Source organism: Coffea eugenioides, chromosome 1 (genome assembly GCF_003713205.1).
Source record: "Coffea eugenioides isolate CCC68of chromosome 1, Ceug_1.0, whole genome shotgun sequence".
Taxonomy (NCBI): domain Eukaryota; kingdom Viridiplantae; phylum Streptophyta; class Magnoliopsida; order Gentianales; family Rubiaceae; genus Coffea; species Coffea eugenioides.
Genome location: NC_040035.1, coordinates 37,348,847 through 37,358,118, shown reverse-complemented (window position 1 = coordinate 37,358,118; position 9,272 = coordinate 37,348,847).

Sequence of the window (9,272 nt, the reverse complement as noted above, 5' to 3'; positions counted from 1 at the left end):
TCTACCAATGATTGTAATCTAATAGACTCTTGTGATATTATTTAATAATTTAAACTGTTAAAATTAATTAAGGGATGATTTTTCTTTTATGCATTTAAAGGTGAATCGATACTCATCGATATATGGCATTCAAAAAGTATTAGAAAACACTCCTGACGGGTATTTTACATACGTGCAAGCTAAAAAATACCGAATTACACCCGTTCACTGCAAGTATACAGATCAACTAGTAGTTTAGGGTATATATCGGGTCGATCCCACAGGGAAGAGTGAACAATTACCGGTATTACTAAAGCTTCTCTATTATTTAGACTATCAATTAATGATAAGAAATTTAACCTACTGCACTTATACAAGAAATTAAGAAATAAAAGCTCCTTGGGTTGTGGTATCCCTAACTACGTATGCAAGTGTTATATTTGGATCATTGAATACTACATCTAGGCTAATTATGGTGTAATTTCCTTATGCATTTGAATCCTACTTTCGTAGTGAATCAATTATACTTATAACTAATCCATACCTATTCTCATGGTTATGAAATTAGCTACAAGTTCTTTCTTCATTGAAATTACATGAAATTAATCACTAAAAACCACATAGATGCACCTCTACTTTCGTGAGTGCACTTCCTATGTTTAGCACTTCTTGAACTAGTGTTAAATCTCAATTTTCATTGCAGAAACAACACCTTAGATAATCACAATTAATGGTACCAGATTAATCATGATTTAAAGAGCCAAAGTGCTAAATAACCTGCTCAAATCATAGCAATCAAATAACCAAATAATAAACACTAACAATTATAGAAAGTTCAACCAAACCCAAGGCTTAAACTTTAGATACACATATTAAACACAAAATCCAGAACTTGTATATTAACTAAACTTGGAATCAAATACAAAAGATAAAGAATTTGGAAGGAATACAACCCTTGTCACATGAGCTTTCTTCCTTGCCTTCTTCATCCTCCATCTTCATCCTAATCTAGATAATAAACAAGAATGGAAAAAGCAACACTACTCTATACTAAGCTAAACTAACACTAGAGAGATGAAAGAGCTACATTTCTGCAGCTTCAAGCTTTCTCCCGTATGTCTCTCTCTATTTTGCTCCTATGAACTCCCCTTCCCTATTTTTGCAATGCATTTGGCTATTTAATGATGAAAGGTGGTCAAGAAATGAGGATTACATCTCCCTTTTACAGCTGGGAATGTTTCTCACATGTCTAGCATCCAATGTGAGTTGGTGGAGGTGAAATTGATTTTTTACGCGTACAGAGCAGCCTTTTCTGACCAGTGATCCGAGCTGCTACAGTACCTCGGATCCGTATGGATCCGAGCTCGGATCCACTAACCCAGAAACAACCGAGGGTTCGGATGAATAGTGGATCCGAGTGTGGATCACTTGCTCTGTTTTTGGCCCAACTTCAACCGATCTTTTCTTGATGATAAAAGCTGATTTATCTCTTGACCAAAACATAAAACTTGTAGCCCTTTGAGTTAGCTTTCCAATGCATCAAGAATCACCTCATTTGGATCTGTGTAGGCTGAGAAATGACCGAAATACCCTTACCTGCTCATTGCCCTGTTCCAGTTTCGACCAGTAGAAATTTGCTATTGTAATTCGGCATTTTGACCTGGAAAACCTTCAAACTGGATTTAGATGTCTTCACCAAAGTTGTAGATCTATCTCTTATCTTCAAATTGGTTCACGAATCATCTTAATCCGATCATTGTAGCTCAAGTTATAGCCGAAATACGAAAATGTGTCAAAACTGTCAAAATACACAAAATCCAAGTAAAAAGTGATAAAAACCTCATTTAATCACTTAAAAGCATTTTTCACCAATTATAGCCAAAATGATTCATATTCTACCAATAATATAACTAAAGTGACTAAAAATAATATAAAATGTCATACAATTATTACGTAAATTAGTCACTTATCAACTCCCTCAACGTTTTTTTCTTTGATTTTGAAGGGGTGGAACCATAGAAGGTTTCGAAATGCAACTAGGTACAGTCAATTGGTCAAGGCTCATCCAACTTGTTTTCTTCAATTCTTTTTTGAGAAAAAGTGGAGGCAACTAATCTTACATATATAAAGCGTCCAACGCCTTGTGAACAGTGCAGGATGAGCCGGTTATGCCGTGATTTGTCTGGCTTTGAGGGGCCTTTTGGTCCTTTGATGATGGGTGTCAGTGGCTCTGCTGGCATTTTGCTTCTGTCCGCTGGCTCTTTTCGATTGTAACTTTGCAAGTCCACGTGGCTTTCGATTTTGGTAGTCAGCAATTACTATTAGTTAGTGGGCGGTTGCGGTCAGCAATATTCTTTCTTTTCTCTTAGCTTTTTTCTTCTTCTTAGTTTTCTTTGGCAGCTTAAGAAATGTCTTGAAAAGTTTCTTTCTCAAAAAAAAAAAATGCAATTTAAGAAATGGATTATAATTTTTGAACTTTTACAGTAGGTCCAATTTTTTTTCTTTTGAGCATGAAAAAAATGATTCAATAAATACAAATTATCAAAACCAAAATCATCAAAATCTCCAAAAAAAAAAAAAAAAGAAATAGACAGCCTAAAAAAGGGAAGAAAGAAAGAAAAATAAGAAAATATGTATATTCACCCTTGCAAGTTATACTTGTTCAATATTGAGAGTTAAGAAATGGATTATATTTTTTGAACTTTTACAGTAGGTCCAATTTTTTTTCTTTTGAGCATGAAAAAAAAGATTCAATAAATACAAATTATCAAAACCAAAATCATTAAAATCTCAAAAAAAAAAAAAAGGAAATAGACAGCCTAAAAAAGGGAAGAAAGAAGAAAAATAAGAAAATATGTATATTCACCCTTGCAAGTTAAACTTGTTCAATATTGAGAGTCATATACTCATTTTCAATAGATGATGTCTTGTCCAAAAAAACCATTATCGCTCCCTCCATTCTTGAACACTTTTAATCTATCAATCAAACAATCATCTGAATTGCAACAAAAAGAATAGGATCCAATATGAAACCCTGATTAGGAGACATGGTAGTATATATAAACCGAGATCATGGAGGGATAGAGTTGAATAAAAATTATGTGTCATGAATATAGACCTATTAATGTAAAACAAAAAAGCCACTGAATATACAAAAAATATTAATTCAATTTTACATTGGTGTGAAAATATTTTTAAATATGTTTGAATGCTCATTCAAGTCTAGCAAACAAAAGAAAATGACAAACCCATTTTATAATTGCCTTGCTTTATTTCTTTCTTCTAAAAGATTGTTAAATGTGAAGTACTAACAAATAGAAAGTGTCAAAAAAAATGGAAATTGTCAAATTGCTTGTCTTAGAGAAGCAACGTAACTAATAAGCAAGGCTACACATTACATGTATAGTCATATGCCTTTTAGTTCTACCTAATATTAGGCATTACTTACTAATTAATGCTATATTAAGAATGTAAGATAACCTGATTTCAAAGCCATATTTATTTGTGTAATTAGGAAAAAACATACACTCACACACATGACTATTGTATCTAACAAATAAAAAAAACACACAAACATAACAGCAAAATAATGAGTCTCAGCTACCTGACGCATGGCGTCAGGGCTAAAAAACTAGTACATAATAATATAAGGATTAACTTTTTATACACTGACAGTGTAATGATTTTGTTTTTACTAACAGTTGTGGATATATACTATATGTACATAATTTGAATTAAAAATTTGAATTTATGCTATATGGCAATGATCTAAATATATTAGTGTAAAAAAAATGTGCATTAACAGTCAATAAAAAACTTACTCATAATACAAAAACAAAATCTACACTTCTTAACATCTTATGATGCAAAATGTATTCTTGATGAACATTTTTCATCTCATAGTCTAAGGTCTATTTAGACATATTAATAAGTCGGGTCTTCTCCAAATCCAACTCAAACCCAACATATTTAAGTAGAGTCTGGGTTTAATTTGTCGAACTCAGATCCTACTCAAACCCAAACCCTGCAAGAGAGTTATGGATCTGGATAAGGTCTGATTTTCTATAATCTAGACCCAAATCCAAATCCAAACCAAATCATACTCAAACCCATATATAAATAAATGAATAAATTATATATATATGTATGTATGTATATGTATGTATGTATCACTAAATTCACAAAATAATCTAAAATTCTATGTCATTGCCATAGTACGAACTTTTTCAAGAAATAGAGATAAAATAAAAGCAAACAAATAAAAAATTAAGTGTAGATGCAGATGAAGTTTTGAGAATAAATAGTTTTAGTTGATAATAGTTCTTTCTTTGACTTTATAATATTGCATTCAACATCGTGAATGTTAATTTTATTATTTGAAAATAAGAATTGGATGGTATTTATATTATTTTTTAACTCTATATATTTTCAAAATATTTTTATTTTAGTTATTCACTGTATGTTCAGACAAATATTCATGGGTATTCGTTAGATACCCAAAATGAATACCCAAACTCATGGGGGCTTAGGTTTGGATTTACTTTTTTAGACTCATAAGGATCTGGTCTAACTAAATTCAATGGGTCTAGATTTGGATTAAAGAAATCCAACCTAAACCATAACAATTGGCATGCCTAAAAGTGTTGGGAAACTTATACTATGTAAAGCAGGATATTCTTAAAGTGGAATTTAGTGCATAATTTTGATCCAATTCTTTCCTACCTATTTTATGCACTATATCTTTCCAAATTTGTATTGCATGTATTTTAATTTCTGAGAGAAATATCTTGATAACTAAGTAATACTTAAAAAAAAAGGGTAGAAACTCATGTTTTGTATAACTAAGGGTTAAATGGACTAATTCTTAGTGGTAGTTTGCCCCCTTAAACTCATTAAATAAGCATTTTCCCTATCTGATATTTAAAGACAAAGAGTCCTTACTATTCTATTTTATTTTTTTTTGTAGTCACCCTTGTTTTTTCTTTTTCACTACAATCTTTTATTTTTTATTTTTTTACTATTTTCTTTGTCTCAAATCTCTCATGTCACTATTTTATTTTACTTTCCTAATGTTATTACTAATTTTATGCTTATTACGATATTGTAATTATCTTTTATTTATAATTCATTCCTATTTTATTTATTTTTACTATTAGAAAACTAATATATGTCTGTCATGCTTAAAAAATTGTATATTATTAGCAATTTGACTATTTAAAAAGATATTAGCAAACTAGAACTTTAAATTACTTAATATTTTAAAGTATATCCCAATAAATATAGTAACTAATACTTTTATCTAATTTTTTTGGTGTATAGTTGATTAACCATTGTTATTATGATGTGAATTTGCAACTATTGTTATTAAAAATTAATTTATTCTAAGCTTTGGACATAGTGATTTAAGTAATACATGAAATAGTTTATGCACATAAATAACATATGCTGTGTTATAGCACATAGTTTATGATCATTATCACTCTTAATAATAAAAAGTAAAATAGATAGAAACAAATAAAGAAAAAGTTTGAGAAGATTAAAATTAATATATAGATAATAATAGTAAAGAGAAGAAAGTAGTTTATCACATGAGAGAAGGGAGAAAATTTTTAAAAATATAAAAAAGGGCAAAAAGGAGAAAAAGGAGAAAAAAGAAATAAAATAATAATTCATATGAAATGGGCACTTTTGTCCAAAGATATAAAGCAAGGGATCAAAGTCCCTATTTATTGAGTAGAGGGGGGTAAAGTGCAACTAAAGGTAAAGTTCAAGGAATTTAATCCTTTTAACCCTATAATTAAAAATACAAGATTTATGGTGCTATTTACATTACAATATCCTCGTTGCTTTATTCTTCGCTTCTAATAATAACAGACCGTATGATTCACCACACATTTTGATGCTGATATTATTTTTCTTTTCTTGTTTTCCCCAGTCTTTCTGATGTCCATTTTTTCTTCAAGACTGGAAGGGTAAATCCTTTAATGACTTTCGTATAGCATATGGTATTACGATAACAGTCATAAATGTGCTTCAATCTAGCATTTTGAAAATGAAATTATTGAAATCTTATGACTTTCAGAAGTGAGTTTCATTATTTAAATGGCATGAGTATCCGTTACTTATTGCTTTGGTTTCATTATATAAATGGCATTAGTATCTGTCACTTATTGCTTTGGTATCAATTGGTATGGCTAGCGATATTATCAGAGTAATAATTTTTTTTACTGTAGTAAATTTTACTCAAATATTAAGATAACTCGGGGGAGGGGAGGGTTGGGTGGTTAGGTGAGAAGGGTTATAAGTAATCCAAAAAAAGAAATGTTAAGATTACTTTCAATCAATCAGTTCCATATATTCTTCTTGATTTTTCTTGATCCGTTAAGTTGCATCACTCCACTACGTCTCTCTTCAATTAAATTTTTTCCTACTATTTTACTCTTCTTCTTCTCTCTCTCTCTCTCTCTCTCTCTCATCTATTATTGTCATGATTTACAAACTTGATTTTGATTTAATATTTTATCAATATATTAGTTCTTTAGCTTCACTGAGCTCTTATATTTTCTATTTTTAAAATTCTACTAAAAGGATTCTTTTTTGCGAATATAACATAATTGACCTCAAATAAACAATAGTTTAAAAAAATAATCCAAAATAATTACCTTACTTTCTCTTTGATATTCATGAGATACTAATGTAACACAGTATAAATATATTTTCATCTAATTATTAGAGAATATGAACACTTGATAGAAGTCAAAGTTTACGAGTATTAATAAAAAAGGAAGAGATGGTAAAATTTTTTACAGTATTAGTTGCTCAGAGACATGATAAACAAGCGAAATTCAAAAGGAAAAAGCATGTTGCATTCAAAAAAAAAATTAAATATAACTAAAGCGAGGCACTGCATGAAATGGATCCGCTAGAAGCCTAAACAGGATTTATGCACCTCGTACTTTACCACAGTTGTTAGGACCTCAACTGAAGTCTCAAATAATCAGAAAATCAATTTAGTTAATGCCAACTCTTTGATTGATGTATCAAGAGACAATTGAATTTTCATAAACTAGGATTGACTTTTCTTTTCCTTCTATCTAATCTAGAAAGCTAAACCTCTTAATTCTTTTCTCAAAACTAATTTAAATTCTATAAGGTTGAATAAAAATTCGATTGATCATTTGATAAAATTGCTATGTTTAATATGTGACTCGTTGATCTTTTGCAGGTTAGAAATAAATAAAAAAAAATCGGCCCCCTTATAACCAATCTAGTTTGTTTCTCTTCTATTTTTCTATCTTCCGGCGATTCATTTTCTTTAGTTATTCACTAGAACAATTATTATCTACAAGTTAATCCGAGGCAACTGTTCTGACCTATTATGACAATAGAAAGAGATTTTAAGACTATCCAACATTCCATATTTTTCCAAATATTTTTACGAATATGTTTTTTTGATGGAGAACTATGCTTTTTTGGAAATGCCATTTAATTTAAAGGGAATTACTTATTGTTCTAACTGAATATAAATAGAGGTTATTTTCAAGGGACTCAATTGGAGTCTTCAATGAAAACATTAGATTAAGGAAATTCATGTTTGCTCAGTTGAGCTTGTCAATGATTTCAACAAAATGATGGCTTTCCTTCTTAAACCTAATATATTTGCAGGTTGGGATTAGGGGCCTTTACAATTGAGGTTCTATCCAATTCCGTCCAGTTGTATGAACTAGCACAATTTTGGAGTAAACTACTATATGTTTTGTTTAATCGTGAGTTTTACTCCAACTTAATTATAAGTCACCATACTAAAATTATATCAATGTATACCGTGTATACAACTAAACAATTTTGGAACAGAGAGGCCCCATTTCCATTTCCATTTGGAGGATATCCTATCTTGGACTATAAATTCAAGTAGGGCTGTAATCAAGTCGAGTCAAATCAAATTTTAATCTAATTGAGTCGAGTCTCAATTCAATTTTACCAAACTCGATTTCAATGAACTCTCAATATAATGATCGAGCCCGAACTTGACCTTAACTTCAAATTCATATCGAAGCAATCTCGAACTCAAGCCTACTCGAGCTTTAACAAATTAAAAATAATTATTTTATTTTTAAAAAATGAATAAAACAATAATTTTTCTTAACAAATAATAAAATATTAAAGATATATTTATAATTTCACCACACACACACATATAATCAAGTAGCTTACAAGCTAACAAATTAATTTTCTCTATGCTCGAATTCGAGTCGAGTTTTAATCGAATCAACTCACAAACATTTACAAGCGATTTGATTCACTCGTAGCCCTAAGTTCAAGGGGGCAGAAATTGCAATGCAGCCTGTTGTTTTATGCTGCACTTTTTGGTCAACCCTATAAAAGTATACACTTTAACCGTTATACTCCTTAAACTACATACTTTCATTTTTTTTTTAATTAGAACATGCAGTGCGGGGCCAAATAACTAATAACAATAAAAAAAAACGACCAGAGCAACTCTACAATTTTTAGACCATAATTATCTCAATAAGCGACAGACATGTTCACGGCAAAATGTGCAAAACACGGTAACCAATATAATTAGTACTCCCTTCATCCCATATATTTAGTTATGTTTGAAAATATGTGCTTTTATGTATAATACACTCCACTAAAAAAATTTTCCTTTTGTTTCACTTTTACCCTTAATCATGTGCTGGTCAAAATAATAGATGGAAAACAATCCCATCACATTTGTCTTTATGCATCATTAATGAAGAATATAGGGAAAATTTCAAAGTATAAAGTGATTAGAAATATCAAACATGACAAATATTTTAAGGCAGCCCAAAAAAAAGAAAATATAACACTTTCAATGAGACGAAAGAGTATTAAAGAACAGATTTTTTTTATTTATTTTCGAGTCTGTTTGATTGGACTGAAAATATTTTCCAGAAGATATTTTCTGGAATTTCCAATGTTTGGTTGCATAAGTGTGTGGGAAAATCTTTTCTGCCAGAAAACATTTTACACCAGCGGCTGTAAAACAACTTCCTTTCTCATCATACTGAAGTCATTTCCCTCGCGTTCCGCGACTTCATTTAAAGAACGGGCAATGATGCATCCACTACCCTCCAAAGGCCATCGTTAAGAACTCAATCTGTCACACAATCTTTACCTATGTGATTCATTGGTGATCGCATCGGCACTTTTCCATAGCAATCTCTCTAAACGCCCAAATTCTTGCTTTGTCAATCAAGGGCAACTTTTAAATCTCACAAGCAGATTCTGGATTTGATTAGGTATCTGAT